Source organism: Brachyistius frenatus, unplaced genomic scaffold (genome assembly GCF_029030835.1).
Source record: "Brachyistius frenatus isolate BFR_SWC_R1_liver_20210118 unplaced genomic scaffold, ASM2903083v1 Contig_233, whole genome shotgun sequence".
In the NCBI taxonomy this organism is placed as follows: Eukaryota; Metazoa; Chordata; class Actinopteri; family Embiotocidae; genus Brachyistius; species Brachyistius frenatus.
The window spans coordinates 418,591-443,556 of record NW_027210832.1 but is presented as its reverse complement, the minus strand read 5'-3'; positions in this window follow the sequence as shown (position 1 = coordinate 443,556).

Sequence of the window (24,966 nt, the reverse complement as noted above, 5' to 3'; positions counted from 1 at the left end):
AATTACAAGTTAGTACAGGTTTTCATCTTCATATGCAGTTTGATGAAAATTCATCCAGTAGGCTACTTGTTGAGACATATTCAATTCAGGGATCACTAAAGTCAGTGGGCCTCACGTGTGAGCTGCCAATGTCTTCATTTATTCCTTTATTCATTTCAAAATTCAGTCTACTCTGAGGTTGAGGTATTTTGGTCTGTACCAAAGTAGGGAAGAAGTGCACAGACTAACATTTCCATCCTTGCAGCCTGTCTAAGAGTAGCTAAAAAACACTGAAATGTGATAACTGCTGTTAATTTTTTTTAAGTTATCAGCTAGAGCTTTCAGATAAGGTAATTCATTTTTTCCTTTATCCATTTGCATGGCTTGACAATAAACAGTATGAGGAGTGCTCAGGCATCTCAGGCAGATGTAAGAGAAAATGCCCTTGAGAAGAACAGCGTATCTTTTGTGGAAGAGAGTGGGTTCCAACAAATAGAGAAAGTGCTTGATAAGAGATACAATCTGCTGTTAAGAACAGATTTTTCTCAAAACGTTGTGCTGAAGCTGTACAACAAATGTCATGCCAGGACATCAGCTGCGATTAAAGACATCCAATATGTTGCCACACATTCAGTCTGAGCAGAAGAGCCTTGTATGAACTGACTTCAGGATACCTCCAGTGCTTTTCAGGTTGGGTTATAATAAATGTGATCTATCTGTAGCCAGACATGAACCCTGATGTCTCAGGTCAAGGTAATATTGTGTGTATTCATACGGTTCATTAACTCATTCATGGAGGTTTTTCAAGATGCTGACAGACATCCTGCTTGTACTTTATAAGTGTTAGGACGTTTTCAAACTCGGTAGACAGAAAGTGGGAGTGTTCCAGTGAAGTATTCTTAAATCTTCTTAGTCGTACTACATTAGCAAATCCATTAAGACATCCAGCGTCGACAGGAAGATGTCTCTTATTTCTTTATACTGTTCGTCTACTGTGTGTTTCTGCCTTGAACTGCTCTTGATTTCTCTCTCTCCTTCGCAGCTGCTTTTTCTCTCTCTCGCCCACGCACACATTTCAAGTAGGAAAATTTTACCTTGAATGATGAGTTATTGATGTGGCATGCTGCATCTGATTTTCTATTTGAACTGGTGTAAAAATGAGCAGTAGAAAGGATCCACCAGCGATGCCTGTCATGTGGAGTGCCCTTGATTGGCCGTCAGTGCCGTGAACAACCAGTGAAGCATTCTCATCATGTTTGCCTCTCGGACATATTGGCAGTATGTGGCAGAAAGCCAGGAGAAATTGACTTGGCAGTTAAGTGGAGTGAGGTGAAGTATGTTTGTGCGAAAGAGAGACACACATGGATATGTGTAAATTAAACAGAATTTTAAGCACCACAAGACGTACAAGAATCTGTTATTGTAATAAACATAACATCATGATTTCCCTATGAAAGCAGCATTTTGTGTTGGTTAGAAAACCCATTCCTCAGAGAATGTAGCAAAACCCTTTAATTGTCTCAATATAAATAGGAATGCAAAATGTCAATTTGAATGAATGCATTGATAATTACCATTTCATTCAGGAAGGGATGTGTGGACTTTTGCAGTACAGAAACAAACAAACTTTACCAGTGTATAAAGACACGCATCTGTTTATCATATTTAAACCATTGTCTTTAATTAGATGTTGATTCTTGTCTGTGCTCCAACAACAGGGCAAAGAAAAAAAGGACAAGGAAAAACATCCAGCCTGCTTGTTTTTCCCTGCTCAGACCATGAGCAGATTTAATAACACCCACACCTGGTTGTTAATAGATTAATGCAGCATCTAATGGAAACAGAATATAATGTGTGAACTTCTTTTCCAATTTTCTCTTTTGGATTTCAGCACCTGTTGAAGATTAGTTCTATCATATCTTAAAACTATATTTCAAGACTTTAACGTAAAATGTAAATGAGCATCCTTTACATTAAACCCCTTATCAAATGAGTTCACATAACTTATTAAAACTGCCTGATAGATATCTCTGTATTTAACACTACACAGATATTTCAAATCTGTTGTCTGGTGAGACATTCCCGCTCTAGCATAATATATGAAAACTGGTCATCCTCTATGGGCAGAGCACATGCACCAGACTTCCACCTGCAAAGCTGGCTGACTTCCACTACAGCTCTATGCCAACTTAAGAGGGGATCAAATATTTTAATAGAACAGCTAATCTAGACTTCCTAAATATAATGGACCGAATGGATCAAATTCTATGAGTGAAACAAGTCATTTTGCAGATGGATTTTATTTTATTTTGCCACAATTTATTTTCTGTTTTCCAGATGCAGCAGATGGTATGGAGAAGGCTACACTGGAGCCCATGATGTATGCACATTCAGGGTCGACAGGCTTTTGTTATTACTCTCAGTGGCAGTAGGGGGAGACAAAAGTTCCAGAATGCAGGGTTAAAGGTGAACTCAAGAAATTTAGTCCTGCTCGTCCATGGCGTGCAAGAGGCCATGACATCCTGATTAGTATTTCATAATTCACCAGATGATCAAAATGATTGGTAATTTTGTTCTTACTTCTTATTCAGCCTGAGCTAATGTTCATGTTTGATGTTTTGTGCTTAGGTTAGGTTAGGTTAGGTTAGGTAGTTACTTTATTAATCCCCGAGGGGAAATTTTTTTTCAAAAGCTTCAACCAATCAGCTGTGATTGACGTATCTGTCCCATCAAAGCATTTTTCAGTTGATATCTGAGCTGCAAAAGCAGTTGTTTAGGAACGGTTAACTTAATGGAGCATGAAAGTTCATTCTAGCACCTTATAACAATAATTTACCACCAAAATCAGAGTCTCCAGTTCTAGTTCTACAGATTTTGTGTTTCTCGTCCTGATGAGTACTGCCGTGAAAACAGCTGTGAAAAGTCTTCTGTGGATTTAAGTGGGCATTCCAAATTTGCAGACTTTGCAAGAAGTGGACATTTTGTATGCCAGCTTGGGTGTCTGTGCTTTGGAAGTCCGACTCATTCTGCAGAGCAAACGTCAGGATATATTGGCTTCTTTTGAAAAGATTTTGTCCGTTGTGAAAAAAAAAAAACCAAATGTCAGAACCTTAGAGGAAGCACTTTTAGCTGTTTGTGAATTTCTGTGTTTGACCCAGTTGGTGCAGTCTTCAGCCCAGAGCTGATTGGTGTAATGACGTCAGTGGGACAGTAGAACAGAAATCAATATGATTCCCCCGGGTGTTTGCTGTGTGGGTGCACTGCAGGCCCCTTGTTTAGGGAGGCAACTACACAATTCATTCACACAACTCATTTTTATAATTATTTGTGCAATAATGAAAAAAAAAGAGTTGGCATTTTTTAATTTTTTTTATTTTCAGACAGAGCCTACAGATAAACTTGATACATATGGTACAACACCACAAGAAAATTTAGTTTGTTTCAGTAATTCATTTAACAAAAGTATCAACAGGTGTAATGTTCTTCAGTGGAAAAAGTAAGTACACCCTTGGCCTTGAAGATAGTCTTTGTCTGTTTAGCAGAAATAAAATCTTGTAGGTGTTTTGCAGAATTGTCCACCAGTTTCTGATCCGCCGGCTGACATTTTTGACAACTTCTCAGTGCAAAATTTCTTCAGTTGTAGGATGTTTGAGGGTTACCAAATCTCCTAACAACATTTCAAAAGGGATTAAATTCGGGCCTTTTTTTCTTGACTAATATATTCAATAATCCTCCAGTTCTTCTTTTTGAGCCTTTGCTTGGTGGATTTTGTTTGGGTGTTCTCGAACATTACTTTGTTACAAGGTGCACTTCTTGTTCAACTTCAACTTCTGGACAGCGAGCCTCACATTATCTTACTTTTCGATACAATGCAAAATTCATAGTTGAATCAGCGACCTGAACCTGCCCAGGCCCACAGGCTACTACAAACCATTACATTCCAATCAACATGCTTGACAGTTGGTTTCCTGACGTACTTCCCATGCAGTTCAAGTTTGTGTGACATGATTGTAGACTCATGCACTTTGACACCAACAAAGAGTTACCTACAGATTCTGTGATGACATTTATGGTTCTTGGAGAGTTTTTGCAGTCAGTCTGCTCTTGGGCTGAATTTTGTCAAGCATTTGAAATCCTGTGTGAATTTAGTGAAGTCAATGGATTTATTCTTAATAAGTGGGTGATCCGTTACCATTGTTATATCTGTTGCCACACTCATTTACTTTCAGAACGTCTTTTCTGAAGGCCTTTGAGAGCTCTTTAGATCTTAGCTGGTTCTGATCTGATGACTTTGAAAGTGACATGTAGGTGTACTTACTTTTCTACTGATCTGTTTTTTATTTTAAAAAAACAAAAAACTATTACACAGTATCAATTGTATATGTCATTTGTTAAAGTACATCACCCATTTCAAACTTTCATGTTTTTTCATGTATTTGCATCATTCTCAGAAATCTTCATACACAACTTTAATATAAATGTCAGATACACTTTTTATGCAGACTGAACCCTTGGCCAGTGTATTTCTTCAGGGCTTAACATTTTGCACTGCTTTGTCTAAGACAAAACGACAGTGAACTCGGTGGAGTTGAGACATCAATCAGAGACACAGCGAGTCTGGAAAATGTTCCTCGCAAACATAAAGAGAGTGAAAAGGTCAGCAGATTGTGTGTGTGTGTGTGTGTGTGTGTGTGTGTGTGTGTGTGTGTGTGTGTGTGTGTGTGTGTGTGTGTGTGTGTGTGTGTGTGTGTGTGTGTGTGTGTGTGTGTGTGTGTGTGTGCGGGGGGGGGGGGGCACCATAGAAGCAATACAGTTACAGTAACAATCTTTTACTAAACATCACAATACTCATAAACTCAGAGATATCACTTGGTCAGCCCTCTTTGGCTCTTGGCTCCCTGGTCCTATCCCCTGGTGGAAAATATACAGACCTAAAGATTATGTCATGGAAAATACACCTTAAATACAGTTTATTGTTATTTTTATGATATTTTATAGTTTTACTTAGTGAATTTAAAGCACATTCTGCTGACGCTGAACAGCAGGCACTCTGTGGCGGTGCTGTCATCAACAGACAAATCCTGCAGCTGCTCCATAGACAGTAAACAATGACATTTTCCCAATTCCCTCTGACAGCACTGTGGAGATTCTTCTGGAATACAGCCACATCGTCAAGTTCACAGCTGTAAGCCTTGTATTAAAATAACACTCATTTGGATGCAACAGAAACTCCCACAGAGCCCATGCTGTTACTCACTAATTCATTTCAAATGGACCAACTCCACAACGTGTCATGAGATAGCACTGCTAGTTCAAGGTTTGAAAAACTTGTAGGGATAGTGGATGATGAGATTGCATGAGATGTCATACAAAGGGAACAATATAAACTTAGGTTTTTTTGGTGAATGTTCCCTTTAAACTGCCCTGCATGGCAGCCACCAAGAGGGAAGCATGATTAATGGAGGCCAGTGCTGGAGCCCTACCATAATACATCCTGGAGCGCTCAGGGAATGTAGACTGTGTGTGTGTCAAAGTGTTAGTTATTGGGTGGTGAGGCTGGCAGAGATTTCATTCTCCATCAGTCCCATCTCAAAGTTCATGTCTGCCCCGGTTGGTTCTGTGATCGCTCAAGTGCAAATGGAAGCACAGTAAATTCAGTGCTTTGCCTTCAGTATGGTTCTACAAACACAGTGTCTAACAACAAATGAATAATATTCCTCATGATCCATTTTTTATATCTACGGAAACAGTATGTGATGTTTGACTGCACTTACCAGAGGGAAGGCCGATCTATTGTGCCTTTCTGGCATAAACCAAAAATCGATCTCCCGCCTCCAACTAGTCCAGAATGCAGCAGCTCTGCTTCTTACTGGTTTTAACAGACGACATCACATTACTTTAGTTCTGGCCTCTCTCCACTGGCTCCCGGTTGGTTTTAGAATTGATTTTAAGAGTTTGTTGATCACTTTTAAGGCCCGCCTGGGTCTGGCCCCGAGCTACATTATTGAAATGTTAGCCCCATATGAGCCAACTTGCAGCCTGAGATCCTCCGGTGGAGCCCTTCTGGCCGTTTCAAAGTCGAGACTTAAATCAAAGGGTGACCGTGCTGTTGCCATTAGGGCCCCTCGACTTTGGAACGACCTACCTGAGGAGATAAGGCTCGCAGAATCATTAACTTCTTTTAAATCACTTCTTAAAACCCATTTTTATAGAATTGCTTTTAAGTGATGTCATCCTTTTATGTCCTTTTATGCAGTTCTTTTGTTCCCCTGTTTTTGTTTGTTTATTTTATTCATTTGTTTATTTGTTTGTTTTCTATTCCATTTGTTTGGTTTTGTTGTATTCATTACCTTAATGGTATGGTCTTTTTTGCCTCCTGTTTTCTTAAATGTTTACCGGTATTGACGGTATTGACCGGTTGCCCTCACATCTCATGTGATGAAGGTGCTGGAGAGGCTGGTCTTGGCCCACCTCAGGCCGCTGGTGAAATCTTCACTGGGCCCTCTGCAATTTGCGTACCAGCCTCATGTGGGGGTGGACGACGCCATCATCTACCTGCTGCAACGAGCTCAGTCTCACCTGGATGGAACTAGTGACTCTGTGAGAATCACTTTCTTTGATTTCTCCAGTGCATTCAACACCATCCAACCACTGCTGCTGAGTGAGAAGCTGCGGGTGGTGGGGGTGGACACGTCCACCGTCTCCTGGATCAATGACTACCTGACAGGCAGACCACAGTTTGTCCGTCTGGGCAGTGTGCTGTCTGATACGGTGGTCAGTGGTACTGGAGCTCCTCAGGGAACTGTTCTGTCTCCCTTCTTGTTCACCTTCTACACAACTGACTTCCAGTACAACTCAGAGTCCTGCCATCTGCAGAAGTTCTCTGATGACTCTGCAGTGGTAGGATGTATAAGGGACGGACGGGAGGAGGAGTACAGGGCAGTAGTGGATGACTTTGTGGAGTGGGCGGGAATAAATCACCTGCTTCTGAACGTGGCCAAGACCAGAGAGATGGTGGTCGACTTCAGGAGGAAGACGACGGCTCCACAACCGCTGAGAGTTCTGGGAGAGGAGGTGGACATGGTTGAGGAGTACATGTACCTGGTGTCTCCATGACAACAGACTGAACTGAAAGACCAACATCAACGCTGTCTACAAGAAGGGGATGAGTCGACTCTTTTTCTTGAGGAGACTTCGGTCCTTTGACGTGTGCAGCGAGATGTTGGAGATGTTCTACCAGTCTACTTCTCCGTAGTCTGCTGGGGGAGCAGCATTGGAGCCGGCGACACCAACAGACTTAACAAACTGGTTAAGAAGGCCGGCTCCATCATTGGCTGCAAACTGGACAATCTGGAAAAGGTGGTGGAGAGGAGGACGCTGAGGAAACTATTATCCATATTGGATAATCCTGACCACCCTCTCCACCACCTGCTGCAGGGACAGAGGAGGACTTTCTCCAATAGACTCCTCCAGCTCCGCTGTCACAAGGACAGATACAGGAGATCATTCCTGATACAGGAGATCATTCCTGCCCACTGCAATAAGACTGTACAATAACTCACCTCTGGCAAAATCCATCACACAACAATGACACCCTTGCACTGCTGTCTTGTAGGTTGTTTTGTTCTAATCCATTGCACTGTTGTTTAGGTTTAGGTTAGTTTTGTTTAGTTTAGTTTATTTAATATTATTTTATTGTATAGAATGTGCATTTAAAAAAAAATTATATTCAGTTTTTTTGCCCTGTACATGCTGTTGTGACATAAAAATTTACCTCTGAGGGATTAATAAAGTATCTATCTATCTATCTATCTATCTATCTATCTATCTATCTATCTATCTATCTATCTATCTATCTATCTATCTATCTATCTATCTATCTATCTATCTATCTATCTATCTATCTATCTATCTATCTATCTATCTATCTATCTATCTATCTATCTATCTATCTATCTATCTATCTATCTATCTATCTATCTATCTATCTATCTATCTATCTATCTATCTATCTATCTATCTATCTATCTATCTATCTATCTATCTATCTATCTATCTATCTATCTATCTATCTATCTATCTATCTATCTATCTATCTATCTATCTATCTATCTATCTATCTATCTATCTATCTATCTATCTATCTATCTATCTATCTATCTATCTATCTATCTATCTATCTATCTATCTATCTATCTATCTATCTATCTATCTATCTATCTATCTATCTATCTATCTATCTATCTATCTATCTATCTATCTATCTATCTATCTATCTATCTATCTATCTATCTATCTATCTATCTATCTATCTATCTATCTATCTATCTATCTATCTATCTATCTATCTATCTATCTATCTATCTATCTATCTATCTATCTATCTATCTATCTATCTATCTATCTATGTATGACTATGCTTTGCTTCTCTGTAGAGCACTTTGTAAACTCTGTTTTTAAAGGTGCTATACAAATAAAGTTATTATTATTATTATTATTATTGTTATTATTATTATTATTGTTGTTATTGATGAGGTTTGATTTTCTGTGGGTGAATGTTTATTCTGTTGAACTGGACAATATTGTATATATTATAAATTGTAACGTTATTTTTATTTACACCCGTGGGACTTTTCATGGAAAAACTGCATAAACACTTCAGACTCATGGTGGTTAAAAAAATTATAATAATATTATGTTGAACAGTATGTTATGGAGATGTTTTCCCTTCAACTACTTCAAAGCTCATACAGATAATTTCTTCTGTATATGATACACAATCAATAAAATACTTCCTATTCCATTTTCTTGTGTATCATAGTCTTATAATTTTGTTAATCATGTACAGATGATTCTGAAATATAAATCTTTACAGTCAGCAGATAAGAACATATGGTTATCATGAATAACGATAAAACATAATCTTATTACTAAGTTTACTTTAACTGAGTTTTGGCTAATGCAGTGGGACATACTGTACTTCCTTATTTTGACTAGTTTGTAAAACAAAATTGCAGATATTATGATTTCCATAGTTGAAATATGTTCTAATAATAACTATTACATCTGCGTGCCAGAAGATTTTTCAGGGAACAATCTCCCAGACTCTGACTGGTTCAAACAGCATATGTAAAGCTCTGATGTCAATACAGACAAGTGGAGCAGAAGTTAATTCAAATAGTTTTCCAGATTCATAGTTTAATTAGTTATTTGTTCAATTTGCGCTGACGTACTGTGTCACATTGTTCTTTTATTACGTTTTTAAATGTGTACAGCCACTCTTTTCAGCAAACAGAAAAACACATGCATTCTGTTTCTTTGTACAACAGTTTATTTTGATTTGTGTGATAGTGTGTCATTATTGTTTCAGTGACAAAATCCACTCGAACGCCGGCTCCCCGTGGTAATGTAACAATTGATGCAAATAATGCCTGTCCTCCGTCTGAACTTCCTCATGTTCACACTGGAGGTTGTCAATCATCCTCAGACTCTACAAAATATGAAACACTGTAGGGAGATAAAAACTCCCTGAGAAAAAAAAAGACAAACTGCATGACTGGAAAGCCTCCTTAAAAGGATTGCATTATAAACACAGCCATTTCCCTCAGCAAGAAAAATCTTATACTGAGCCAGAATTGCATAATAAGGCAAACAGACTGCAGGCTACATATTTACACAAACAGGGGTCATAAAACCAGCCCTCCTGAGTAATTTTTGCTCAGGGCAAAGTGCTCTCAAGGAAAAAGATGTATTTGGCTTCATTATGCTTGCATGGCGAGGCTGGTGCAGCCATCATTTCTATTAGACACTTTTCTGGCCCATTAAACCTCATTACATATTGATCCTGTTCCTCAGGATGATAATGTACCATTTATTTCCATTCGTTCTACTTCTACGTCTTTATACTTTCATTGTTCATAAAGTGCCACTGAGCGCCAGTAGAGATTTAAATGGTTATTTTTACAGAACACGACATTTCTTCATCCTTCTTGTGTGACAATTAACTAAATTTGGTTAATTTGTGACGTATGAGCAAACATCTGCGTGTGTTGATGACCTGTGTCAACTTGTGATATGTTGACTTTACCTTTACTGACTCTTCAGACAAACTATAAAATGAATCAATACCGCCATAGTTTTTCTGCCCACAAAGCGACTGATAGTAATGCTCACTGTTAGCTGCACTGGACTTCGTCACATTAAACAAAGATCTCTCTTTCTGTCTTCTTTCAACAGGATCGGTGGTTTTCTGGTGTTTCTAAAGATCACACCAGTAGTCAGCATTAAAGTGTTCAAATGAGTGCGTTAGTATAATGTCCTGTTTTTTGTCTAAGGCTTAAACACTCATGTATATCACTGAGCTTAATGCAAGAACATTTTCTTTTTTTAATTGTAAACCTCTCTCAGTGTGAGGTTTGTTCGTTATTGAGTGGCAGTGAGGATGTATACGATTTCATCACAGGTATTATCAACACCTCCTGACTGCTTTTTAAAAGCTACCTATTTTGTTCAGCGTGTGCACAAGGTCAAGTTACATAAAAGTTCCTATACAGTGAAAAGAGAAGAACAAAAAACAAAACTGTAGCTTTGCGAGTAGTTGTATGAGATGACCCAAAACAGTTAGTGTTGATTGTAAAGCTGGAAAATACTTGTCATCACAGCAGCTCCTCAGTGACAGAGCTAAAGAGGAAGTCAGAAAGTGGTACATGACATACAGTAGATGGGAAGCGATTGGAGGGACATGGCAGTCATGAATGTACCAGACAAAAACGAGAAAATGTTAGCCTATAGAGCAGGTGGTGCCGCATATTTTGGCACAGAAAAGGGGATTTCCACCCAACGATGACCTTTATAAAGACCATGATTCATCTGTTTCCTGACCATTTTTAATCATATAATTGAAAAAAGAAGAAGAAAAAAACAAACAAATGATGAACCTAAGCAATCTATCAAGCAATGATGCCATTTAATTGATTTCTGTATACAGAAAGAGATCTAGTTAGAGATGTATTTAAACACCAGATTCATTCAGATTAAAACATTTCCATCTGCAGTCTATCAACTGTTTTTCCTGAAAATGTTGTTGCTGCAAATACCACACACTCTCTCAAATCTCTGAGCTTCTCATGATGAATCTGTTTCGCATGAGTGGTTCCTCCATGAGGCCGCTTATGACATATCTATAAGACTTTATGTGACATATCTATAAAACTGTATGTGACATATCTATGAGACTGTATGTGACATATCTATAAGACTTTATGTGACATATCTATAAGACTGTATGTGACATATCTATAAGACTGTATGTGACATATCTATAAGACTTTATGTGACATATCTATAAGACTGTATGTGACATATCTATAAGACTGTATGTGACATATCTATAAGACTGTATGTGACATCTATAAGACTGTATGTGACATATCTATAGGACTGTGTGACATATCTATAGGACAGTACATGACATATCTATAAGACTGCATGTGACATATCTATAATACTGTATGTGACATATCTATAAGATTGTATGTGACATCTATAAGACTGTATATGACATATCTATAGGACTGTGTGACAATATCTATAATACTGTGTGACATATCTATAGGACTGTGTGACATATCTATAGGACAGTACATGACATATCTATAAGACTGCATGTGACATATCTATAATACTGTATGTGACATATCTATAAGATTGTATGTGACATCTATAAGACTGTATATGACATATCTATAGGACTGTGTGACAATATCTATAGGACTGTACGTGACATATCCATGGGACTGTATATGACATATCTATACGACTGTATGTTACATTTTTAAAGTAGGACTTCTCTGTATTGCAAACATCTGCTGCTTAGTCTCTAATTGCACATCGGATCTTATTTCTATGTGAACACCTGAGCTGTTCATAATCATACTCATCTGTCCTCTTGGTGTAAATTGCTTTACAGATCATTATATTCTATATATTTGGAGCTGTAGATGATTTACATTTTCCCACCATGATGGCCCGATAGTAAGCACCCTTCCACCAGTAAAATTATCGGAACATGTGTAAACTCTCGTATTTACTGTGTTGCTATCTGCATCTTGCCATCACTGTCTAGATCACAGTCTTTGATTTATTTGATCGTCTTTCCTTTGCACTTCTGCTGCTGCAACCATGCAATTGCCCTGCAGGGATCATTAAAGTTTCATCTCATTCCCTCTTACATAAACTAGTTTTACTCCCCCCCTCACATCGCACTGGATCACCGGCATCCTTTAGAAACTTTACCTTTTACAGAGATTTCAGGAGATCAACACTATCTTTCATTTTCAGTGACTTGGAATTATTTTAAAAAGAAAATGTGTTTTCTGTGCTGCTTGGTAACTGCATGTAAAAAAGGCCCCTGAATAACATGTAAAAACTGGATGTTGAAGAACAAAAACACTACATGCAGTCACCAATATCTGTATTGATTCACTTTTCTTCTATTTGCTAAAGAAAAGCACTAAACCTCAGTTTTAACCATGAAAAAGACTTGAAGACAGTTTTTGGGTTTGTGTCGCATGAGCTCTGTCCCATTTGTACCAGCAGAGTAGTTTCCTTCTATGCTGTCAACTCACTTCACCTTCAGCCTTTGTTGTTTGCCGCTGCATGATAAGCTGCCTATGAAACAGCATGCAATGATTTTTGTGCGCATGGCAGGGACATGAGCACAGTGACAACCCCTCAGTGGCCGTTCTTGCTGTCACAAGGGTGAGGTCTCTGTCTGAGGCCACCTGGCTTCCCTCGGGGGACATAATTTATGATGCTAATGAAATGTGAACATGCACAGACCATTGGAAAGCAAGTGATGAATCTGCTGCACTGAGCTTGTCATCCATCACAGAAGTCCCCCCCCGCCTGTAGAAGCCTAGAGGAAGCCCAAGCCTGTTCTTCTCTGATTAATGTTTAGACTGATGCACCTCCAAGATTATCTCTTTTGATCGTGTCATCTCTTTGTTATTGCTGCTGCAGGCTTTCTCCGATTAGATCATGGGCTCAGTGTTCTGTTTTAATAAAAATTCTTGAGAGATATTTGACTTTTCCTAAAGAGGAATTAAATCATCGAGTAGAATAACACATCTATATCTGCATTGTAAGACTGTTCTGCAAAACAGATTTGGCTGCTGCTCCTTATTTAACCTTCCTTATTTTCCACTGAGAAAAGTTTAGTTACATGTCAATTGTAGCAGATAAGTTCTATTGTTTATATGTAGATTGGATTCATTTATTTTCACTCAAAGACAGAACATTTGAACAGACAGTGGGGATTTTTGCAATTACATTTATCAGAGGATGTCTGTTTCTTTGTACACTGAAAAGTAATTTTGGTCAGCAGAGATTTGCAACCAACTGCTACAGCTGCTGAATTTCAACAGTATTTCAGGCATGTTTATTAAATCCCGGCACTGTTTATCTGTGGGAAAGAAGTTTTACTCTCCAGTATGGCTGCTTCAATAAAAGGTGTTTCAAATATATGCAAATGTATCCCTCTCCTGCTCTCTCTGTCCTTGTCTATCAGTCTGTGGACAAATTAAATTTTTCATGCAAGAAAACATGTAAGCAGAGATTCCAGATAGCTCCGTGGTGCAGGGTTAGTTTACGACTTCGACTGCTGCCATGTATAATTTTTACATGACTGAGTGACTAAACTTTGTTTTTATTATTTTGATTATATAACCTAACACAGTTTCTTAGAGCACAAAGTGATATCTTCCAACTACATGTTCTAAGTCATGGCAGAAGCATGGCTCCATAGAGACAGGTTGGTTTATTAGCTGTATTATTGTTTTCTGGTCAAAAACAATGAGCTGCTGACAAAAGTCTGGTAAAAAAAAATAAGACTGAATGTGACTTCCCCTTTTTCCATAAAGTCCACTTTAAAGCAGTGAAACAATCGCAGTTAAAAAAAAAAACATCCATAAATCTCTCACGAAATAACCATAGTAGACATCCTTATAATGTTCTGTTCATGTATGTCTCCATCCCTCAGTTAATCAACCAAGTGATGAAGAGCACAAACCTTTAGCTAAGAGCTAATATATAAATTCTTACTCAGTCAAATCCACTCACAATTTTTATCCCTTCATGTCTGGAGACATTATTTTATTTTTCAGGTTGTCCGCCCGTACATCTGTCCCATTCTTGTGACCGCGATATCTTAGGAAATACCATGAGGGAATTTCTTTCAAATGCGGCAAATGCTTCAGGATCAACTGATGCTGGAGGTTAAAGGTCACGGTGACCTCACAAAACACATTTATGGCCATAACTTGATACTCATTATGATACATTTTCACACAAATCTAATAATAATAAAATCAAATTGTGATGACATTTTATATCCAAAAGGTCAACGACAATTTCACTGTGACATTATATTTTCATGGCTAATATTCAACATCATGACTGAGGAACAGAAAGGGAGATTGTGACCATATTTCACGATTGATCAGCTACTGAATTAATGATTTTAATATTTGGTGTCCACCTTGAAACTTTGCTGATTGTGTAAATCTTCTGCCTTGCCAAGTTGAAGATGTGTGTGAAACATCCATGTTTCATAATGTGTTGCTTCTTTGCAGCAACATCCATATTTGAAGCTTTGTCATCTGTCATTGCTACAACTTTGTGTTCAATTAGAATAATCTTTATTGATTTAATCCTTTAAAGTCTTCACCACATCTATTATATGAGTGGCAACAGACATGGATGTAAACTGCAACTGGAATGTTTGGCCAAGGAGATAACTTATTCATATAAGCATGATGCCTTTTTATAAATTTGCTTGAAAAGATGAGCGGTTGATTATAAATAAAATGTGGAGAAAAAAAAAATCAAAAGCTAAGCAGCCATATTGATATTTTAGTGCTGTTACCTGCTGAGCCACCAACATGACTCCTTTAACACTGTCAACCTTTGCATGTCAGCGTGCATGTAGGTATGTATTAGGACCAGTGTTCGCGCAATTAGATCGGAGCGGTGAACTAGTCAGATTTGTGTTGGACCATCATCCTCCTCACACCGCCGGTTATCTGGGCAGCTCTGTTGCAGCTCCCCTCAGCACACAGCGCTCTCTGTAGTGAGTCTGCATGAAACAACCCTGCCAAGACGGGCTCCTCCACCCCCGCCCCTCCCCCGCCGCTGTCATCTCCAATAGCTTCCCACCTTGCCATGATGGAGTGTTGGGCTCTGCCCCCGTTGCCCTCCCCTCATGCATGCAGACTGGTGAGCCAGCAGAGTAGAGAAAACAGGCACAGCTGGTGTGAGACATGAGGCAACACTTTCTGCACCCGCTATGGATGATGTGTTTCTGGGCCGCACAGCATAAAAAGTAAACCACTTCTAAATTAATTAGCTGCAGTCAGAATGGTAATTAGTTTGAAAGTGCCAGGGATTTTCTTTGTGTGAGATAAATAGGAAGGGAAGGGGAGCAGGACAAAAATTTCAATCAGTGAAGAAACACAGGGAGTTAAAAAAAAAAAAAAAAAAAGAGCAGTTGACAAGTACCTCTGCGGATTCTCTCTCGGGCGATGCTGTACATGTTTGTCCTTTAAAATCACCCATACGTTATCGCATCACCCTCTTTATCACGGTTGTTTTTATATTAGATTCTTTGTATTTGCTTACATATGCTAATAGTTTCTGAAGATAAAACGACCTTGAGCCTGACACTAATTAAAGAGAGTGAGAAGAAAACCCAACACCCTTTCTCTTGTAAACACATTTTAATGAATTCCTGTGGAAATGAGACGTGAAGGGGGGAAAACCCTCATCGTTAAGTGCTCCAGGTTTTCTTGTTCTTTGAGTGGCTTGTTTGTTGATAATGAAAGTGTGCACGGTGTAAATGGACAGTTGTGATGCAGAAGGAGGAAATATTTGAACATGAGGTATTCAGAGTTATGATCCTGTTGTTGGAATCAAAGAAAAGATCATCACAGGAATCTACATCTTATTATTTTTTTGGCATAAACCCTGGGCTCTCCAGGATGTGTACAGCTGAATAAAACATCACTTCTTTGGGTTGTACTACACATAAAAGCTGCATGTACACAATACTGTGAACTAACAAGCCATGTCGGCTGGGAGACACTTTTTAGATGTGTTGTTTTACTGCTGTTGTACCAGCCTTGCATTTGTCAGACAAGGCTGTTTTCTCCCCTTCCTCTCTCACCCTGCTGCAGGGGCTCACGCTGTCTGTCAGCCAGCTCGCTATTCACAAATGTACATTTCTGCTGGCTGTGTGCTTACAGAGAGATTTTACACACAATGACTTGTAGCATAACTCAATTTTACAGCAGTCAACCCCAGTCTGTCACCTTGTACAGAAGGAAATTGTAAATGTGAAAAGTATGCTCCATGCTGACACATTCATAACCTCTCCAGATTTGAATAGCTGTTGCAAAAGACGTGATTTAACAGCTACTCTACAGCTTAGGCATCCAGGTTTATTCTCATTCCCACCATCCCCCATGCCTTTCTTATAGCAGCCAAAACTGTACTGTAATCATTGTGGTAGTTTTAAATCTGCGCATCTGTCAGAGTTTTTTTTTATGAAAAGAGAACTGCTTGCCAATGTGTCACGTATGTGTGCAAATGCACAAACTGAGGGTGTTTATAGCAGCAAGGAAATTCAAGAATCATGTAAAAAAGCACATCTCCAAACTTCAAATCTTGTCTCATCGTCACCATATTCAGATTTTTTTTGTCATAAATGATGCAGGTGATTATTGTCTGTGCAGTGTAGACAGGACTGCTTGTAGCCAAAGAAGCACCATTTTTTGTTTTGCAGATTTGTCAGAATGTAAACACAACAAGTTATAAAATCCCACAGGCATAGTTAGATTTAAGTCTGATCCACTCAGTGAGGTTCATCTCTTTTCATCAGTTTTTACAATTAATCTTGTGGTGCTGATAGCCAGCCCCTGGTTTTAAAGCAAGCCTTGCTTGATGAAAACTCATCACACATTATTAACCAACATGCTGTGAAGTTTCTGTTTTAGTGAACAGAAACAGTAAAAGAGACTGTTTTAAAATGGTTCTTTTTTGCAGGGACTGACTCCAGTGACCCCTTTAATCCTTTTTTCACTCTAAACTACTTTTGTTATATTGTATCAACATTTAACTTTATAACATTTAACTATGAACTATATTTGCAAAATATACAATACTTGACCTCCACCTCCATCTTGCCCGTATGAAACCAGGCAGAAAACAGCTTCCATGTGACAGAGCACCAGCTCAGACCTCCTAGTGACAAATGATCACGGCAGTTAATGACATTACAATATAATACCGCCATGTCAAAATATTATTTTTCACTGCTCATTTGCACCAACTGTTTTCCGTCATGCTCTGGGTCGGGTAGGGGTTGTGTAACGGAAACAGAGCTTTGTGGATGCTCACCCTACGAGGCTTAGGGGCTGTAAACTACATTGCAGAGCACCTGCGTCCTGAAATCCACTCAACGCTAAGCAGCTCGCCCTCATGTGGTCAGCGTCATTACACTAATACAATTAGCTCTCGGTTTCCTATCCGGTCTGGATCAGAATATTGGACAGCTGAGTAGAGAGAAACACACACACACACACACACACACACACACACACACACACACACACACACACACACACACACACACACACACACACACACACACACACACACACACACACACACACACACACACACACACACACAGACATGGGGGCATTTGCAGAATGCATGCAGACCAGTATAATGTACCAGTATAATGTGCTTGCTGTGTAACCCTGATGGATGACAGAGAATAGAGGCATCATATCTTTCCATCAGTCACTGACTTCATGCTATCTGTCAAATACTTTTTGAAGCCTCGCTCTGCTTACTTTGCTTTTAATAGTTTTAGAAATGCTCTCTGTGGTAAGAAGTTATCAGTTTAGGTATCTACTACAGTAAGGACATACGTAACACCCTTTTCAATCTTGTTGTTATTTCATAGCTGCTTATTTGTATTCTGTACTAATAATGTGTTGTTTCTTAACTATGTATCACATTTTGTTTATTTCATAGGTGTTCGAAACAACACGTACATTATAAAAGATGACATCAGAGATATTTACAGTTGTATTTTACCAAAGACAAATAAAATATGTAAATTTGATCATTTTAGAAGCTGGAACCATCAATTTAGCTTGAAAAAGGATATGATTATCAAAATATTTGCTGAATATTTTTCTTAGTCAATTTATTTTTGAGTTGAATTGACCGACTAATTATATCAGCTTTTATAGATAATTTCATAAATCACAAATCTGTGATTCTAACATTTTTCTGTATCAAAATGTATTTCTATTTTTACTGTATTTGCTTTAAAATGTTTTTGTATAGAAGTTTGCTTCAATAAATTGTGAATTATTGTATTTTTCTATACATCATACATTCTTCATTGTCCAAGTTTGTATATAGCCTTTACACATACTTTACACATACTGTAGTTAAGAGCCTCTTACGTGTCCAACTTCCTCCCTGCTCTTGGTCTTCTGCAGTGATGTGTCCTCCCTCATCCTCGCTGCCTCGAAGCAGCAGAGTACAAACCTGCTGATTATTGACTTGGGTTGTGTTTAAGAGGAAGCGACGTGCGTGAGTGCGATGAGTTGTAGACAACATACAGCATTGTGGGTTAATGTCTATATTTGTAGCCCAGTGGGCCGAGCCATAACACTTACCATTTAATAAGCAACAGCCTGCAGGGAGCCGTGGGCTTATTCATCCTCCAGTAGCTTTCTGCTGAACACACGGCACTCTGCTGGGAGCTCGAACGGCCAGTCAGCTGTGAGCTTCCCCTGGCTGAGGACACAATAAATGCACTGGACTAGCCTGGCTGTAGCATCACCTCTGTGGCTTATAGTGTGTCTGTGTGTTCAGTCATGTGTGCTGTACATTTGACACCTGAGACCAACTCATATTTGCTTCAGTCATAAATGCCCCATAGGTTACATTTACCCATACAGACCGTTGGCCAGACTCCAGTTCAGGTTATATACAGTAGGTTCAGCTATTTACCAGGTTATCTGACCTCTGATCTTCCTTTTTGCATGAATAAACTCAACATGACATGTTGTTCTCTTGTGTGTCCTGCCCAAAGACAAAATGGCCCATCAGAAATATACAAATCTGAAATGCAGGAATTGTCTACAGCTCTGACTGTGTTGTCTGACAATGAAGAAGATTACTTAAAATATAGAAAGAAAATATGAAAAATGTAAATTATAAAAAAAAAAAAAAAATTTTTTTTTTTTTTTTTTTTTTTTTAAAAGACAAAAGACAAAGAATGATACAGTGCATGTAAAAAAAAGTGTCTATAAGATCTGGACTTTTGACATCAATATTGGGTTTTTTTTAGGTCTTAGTAAACACCCATTTTTCCTGCACTGTCATTGCTTGATGCCACCTATCTCCTTCCTTCCATCTTGTGTTCATTTACCCCGGGCAGCACCTTTCCTCCTCATGATGGCTTGTGCTTGTGCAGTGAAAAATGATGGAGCTTTTGCGACACAGCAGATATAAAGTAAAAGCAGCTTGTCACACAAGATACTTTTTCCCTCTCTAACAGATGGCAGATTTCCTATCAGGAGCCTTTATCTTCATATCTGAAGGAGAAATGACTCTTGTCAAACACCACGTAAAGGTTACAGCGTACTATTGTCTATTTTCTCATCGGTGACATGACAAGAAATCAAATTTCATGTCATAATTGTAATCATCTGTTACAGAAGTGCATGTATTGTACGGCGTGCTGACAGTGAAGACTTTGTCATCCATTTATTGTCATTTATCCTCCCATTTTCTTTATTTAACTTCACGGGTAGATAAATGCTTTCCTCTTCCATCCAAGCTAAAACTTGTTATATAAAAGCTGTTCTCTTTCACTCTCCCAAAGGCCCATTTCATCTTCTTTTCTGAGGCTATTAGCAAGGATAAAGAACTACAGGAAAAAAAAAAATCCTGCACCACCATGACTTATGGGCCATAATCCTCCACTTATGCATTGACAAGGCATCCCAAATACTCTAAGTATATCCCTCTCTGTACACACACAATCTAAAAGGATGAAGAAGGTGGGACTGAATTTCCTAATGGCTTTTATCCTCACTTCTCTATCAGTCTCTTTTTTTCTTCTCTACAGACGCTGGCATGCAGTCCTGTTACATTTGTCGCTGGAATTAGATTAGCTTCTTATCAAATGACAGCGTAAGTCCCACTGAGTTTCACCTTCCGCATAGGTGATGTCAGGGTTGAGGCAGCAAAGCTTGCGGCTGCTAAAAGCTGCAAGATTTGTTTGACCCAAGTTTATCATTGCAGGTATAGGTCAAATCAGGGGAGCATCGACAACAGGCTTTCTCTGACTACCTTTACCTGTAAGCCTGGTGTTCCTTTAATAGGCATGACTGAAACCACAATGAAACAATGACATATACTTCACTGAGGTTCGAGTAACTGGAGCTGAGATTTCCTTTAAATGTGTCCTTACGCCGGAGGATCGGAGAGCTTCTTGGTTCTTAAAGGTCTCGATACAGTCTTTTCTCATGCGCCCATGGATCACTGACAAAATCTGCCTAAGCTGAGAAAGACTGGAGCTGAAAAGAGATATTGTCTGGGCACAGCGTTGATGAACAGATACAGTGGTTGCCTGGTAGATTCAAAGACACACTGAGGAGACTGGAAAGTTGAAGCTTGTATTATTCTGAATAGCAGCGTTTTGACTTTGCTAGATGAATCCTTTTTTTTTTTTTTTTTTTTACCATCAATGGCAGTTTCCACCAACTGACACCAGTTACTGTTTGCCACTGCACTTCACCAAAGGTCTGCGCTCGTGCTTTACAACCGGGTGGAATCCCATCATAGAGAGATGGGCTGACACACATAGGAGGCTTTGCTTGGATTAGACAACCACAGTGCATTTCAGCCTCTGTGACATCATTGGGTTTGTTTACACCAACACGGTTTACTATAAGTCCACTGGCTTAGAGACCCCAATCATGTTGTCAGCAGCCAATAGCACGAAGATGACAGAACCAAACAGGATAATGAAATATGACCAAACATATACACATAGGAAGGACAATATGAAGGAAACTTTTAAGTTGAGACTGCAGTGATTTAGTATTGCACGTCAATATTGGAAGTAACACATTCCATTAGACCCTGTCTGCCTCTTAGATGTCCAGTTCTGTTATATCCCAAACTCCCACGCTGGAGGGGTTCTGTTCAAAATTAAAAAAAAAAAAAAAAAAAGGGGTTCAAGGCAGAGGCCAGGAAAACTCTCATGACACCATCAGGGTTATTCATTCAAATGAAGAGCTACAGAAGATGATATAAACCTGTTTGACTTGTACATTTGTTAAACTATGTGCTGAGAAACCCACTTTAACACTTGTGTTTCAGGTATCCTCGGTGTCTGCTCAGTAATGCATCTGTATTTCTTTATCCTATAAGTCACGTCGGAAATAAAAGCCACCACCTCCCATGTTCTTATCCAGATTTTCTTTTATGTGGCTTCAATCTCTGTTCTTGCTCAAAGTCTACCACATACATGAGAATAGATCACTGTAGCAGCTGATCTACATTCATAGATCTGTGTGTGAATTATCATTTAAAAGGTTTTTGCATGGCGTTGCATCATAGCATACAGTATGTAGCTGTGAGGTTACTTCCTCACTTTGTGGTTTCTTCCACTCATTGAACTATTTAATGCTTGAAGAATAACTGAGTAATGTTGCACCACAGCTTGTGTCCTTCATCTTACACATGTTGTCCATCGCGATGAGAACACTGGTGATCAAAGTCTAGACTACAATAACTATGTAGTTCAACTATGGAAAACGGGCTCTAGAAAATTAAACACCCTTGTTTCATTCAGCTTTTCTCAGACTTGATTAGTAAAACCCATTTTCTGTCTTTATGCTCCTTTGAATCTGGTGCTTTATCATTGGGATCTGTTGAGCTAGAGGTTTTAAGACCAACAAACAGAGCTCAGTCCTGCACTATAAATGACTGGCTCACAAACAGTAAAGCGCTGGTGATCATGTAAGGAGTCAATGGGAGCAGGTGGGACGAGCTGTGAGATGGAGAGAAACATGTGAAGGGGCAGTGAGGGAAATTTGGATGTTGGGCTGGACTCAGAGTAGCTCTGAAGAACAGAAGTGTGTCTGAGCTGCAGACAGAATTGTGCAAATGTGTTACAACACGTTTACTCACATTTATGAGTCATGTTGAAGTCACACAGCAATATGCAAATTTTTGTCCATGTTAATATGTTTTCATTCACATTTGACAACTTTAATCTATTCAGGAAATATTTCCTTTTACTAGTCTGATACATGAAAAGCCACAGGCAGGAGTCAGCCCCCTTCACTCAGGATTAAATGAATCTTTAGATGGTGTGAAACGAACATGAAGACTATTTCAGTGGGTCATGATTGGAGTTTTTAAATCTGCAGTAGTTGATTTTTTTTGCCTGATTGGGGGCAGAGGAAACAAATTGTGAAATGGCAAACTAGTTAGCGAACAGTTTCTGGCTACCTGGCAAACCTAAATCCAACATTCACTCTCTTTTCAATGAGTATTTTTCTCTGTTGGACTCCTCTAAAGGATAAAATATCTTATCTGTGGTTTTAAGACATAATCTGGTTTTAAATGCTCAGGATTTCTCTTTTTACCGACTAAATCAAAAGATCTTTTTGAGTATTTTATATCACAACCCTCTCTTTTCCTTTTTAAATTCTCCTTTATGTTTTTGAACAAGATGGCTGAAATTTGATGTATTAATTTCCCCCTTTTCCCCTCTACCTATTATAATAATGTAGATTAGAGACATTCACATGACTTCTCACAGTACTCTGCAGCTCCTAAACTCCGATCTCCATGTTGTGCTTAATTTGACAAACTATACACAATCTGTAACTTCTATTTTACTGTGACTGCATTCAATCAATCAGCAATCAATCAATCAATCAATCAAGAAAGCAATCAATCAATCAATCAATCAATCAATCGATCAATCAATCAATCAATCAATCAATCAAACAATTATATAAATATATATATATATATGAGTACATGAGTTACTAAATTAAATAAACTGTTAATTGATTTGTCCAAATGCTGACATTAATGCCAACCTGGAGAAGAAACTATGTATGTAAACTGCACTCTTTACATCCCAGTGCTCACAGGTTTATTAGGCCAGGAGGAATTCTTCCATTAGGAATAAAGGTGAACGAGTGAGTAGAAAGCTTCCTGAAATGTGCTGCTTTACTGGACAAATGACCGTGAGACACATCTGACTGAAATGCAAACAGAGAGTAAACACTGATAAAGCAAAGCTGCAGTTTTAAGTAAAAAAAAGAGAGATGGCATGAGGAGCCTCTCGGACAAAACTTTGGTGTAACTGCAGGTGTGTTCAGCCACTTTCAGTATTCAGTCATTTCTTCATTCAGATAACAGAAGAACAGACAGATATGATCAGGCTGTACTGCAGTCATTCACTTTTAGATTCTAACAGACAATAGTTACAACATGCAGGAAGAGCTACACAAGTATGGACGCACACATGCAGACACAAAAACACATACACATACATGCCCTCAGTAGCTGATTAATAAGAGCGCAGCCCAAGGCATTTACCACCACTCTATTATTCAGTTTGATTATCTGGAGGAAATGATAGAGTATTAGAGCTTTTAATGACTTTGGCATCCCCTCGTGAATTACTTGCTGATGAGGACGGTTTTAATCATTGTGCTGCGCTAACTTGCTCCAGAATCACAGCAGCATATTAATGCAATGTGTTGCAAACTGTACACAAACACAGGTTAACGGGCCTCATAAGCAGAAAAAAGAGCAACATGGGGCCTCTGACAAATTAAAATACATGATTAATACGCCGATACTTCAGAGGAGCTGGGAGTCTGTTCTATTGGACCTCTGACACTGTCAGTGGGGAAAATTATCCCGCCTGCAAAGGTAAATAAGATAACAAATGCTGATGGTGGATGCACAGATCATTTCCAATTCCCAAGTTCTGACAATTTATATTATACACAAGAGTGTAAAAAAACAACACAGCGGTCTGGGAGATGAGTCACCGAGACGAGCGGGAGCTGTGCTTTCTGTCGCTGCATGACAGATTAAGATGGTTTTTCATGTTGTTTTTATCTGTGTTATTTACTCTCTGTGTAAACTGTCCAGTAGCTTGTTGCTCTTAACAGTGGAGGAAGGATGATGTAGAGTGAAATTCAATACTTTTTCTATTTAGTGTGATGATGAGAGTTTTGACCCATTCTAGAGTCATCTAAGTTAATTGATTTATTAAATTTACATAGTCTGTAGTATTATATCTGTTAGAATAAATATCAGCAGTACTGTTAAATTATTGATACATTTTATGAACCAGCTCATTTGAAATGCAAAACTATTTGATCCCAGATGAAGTGGCAGTGAAATCTCCATTTTCTGCAGCCGGACATTCTAATAACCAAAAGTGTCTTGTTAGCTATTACTTATATTGGTGTTATAAAAGCGATCACGAGCTCTTCTATATGCTGCCTGCTGTAAAACGCTGGTCAGAGGCCTGATCTGTAGAAAGTGTCTTGTCGGAAGAAGACTTAGTGGTAGTGGCTGCGGGGTCACGAGGCCTGGTGTAAAATAAGTTGGAGGGGATGTCGGCAAAAGAAAAATCTCCACTCAGCTCATTTGAATCCAGAGTGAATGACTTCAACAGATTCATTCGGCCTCAGTGGGAATCAAACGCCATGCTGTCACAGTACTGTATGTGTCGTCTACATAACCTCAGACATTGTGTTTATTGCACTTATTTGAGCGTTAAAAGATTGTGGATGGATGTTTGCTTGCAGATTTTGGCACAATAACATTTATAATCTGTCACTCAGGATAAACAGG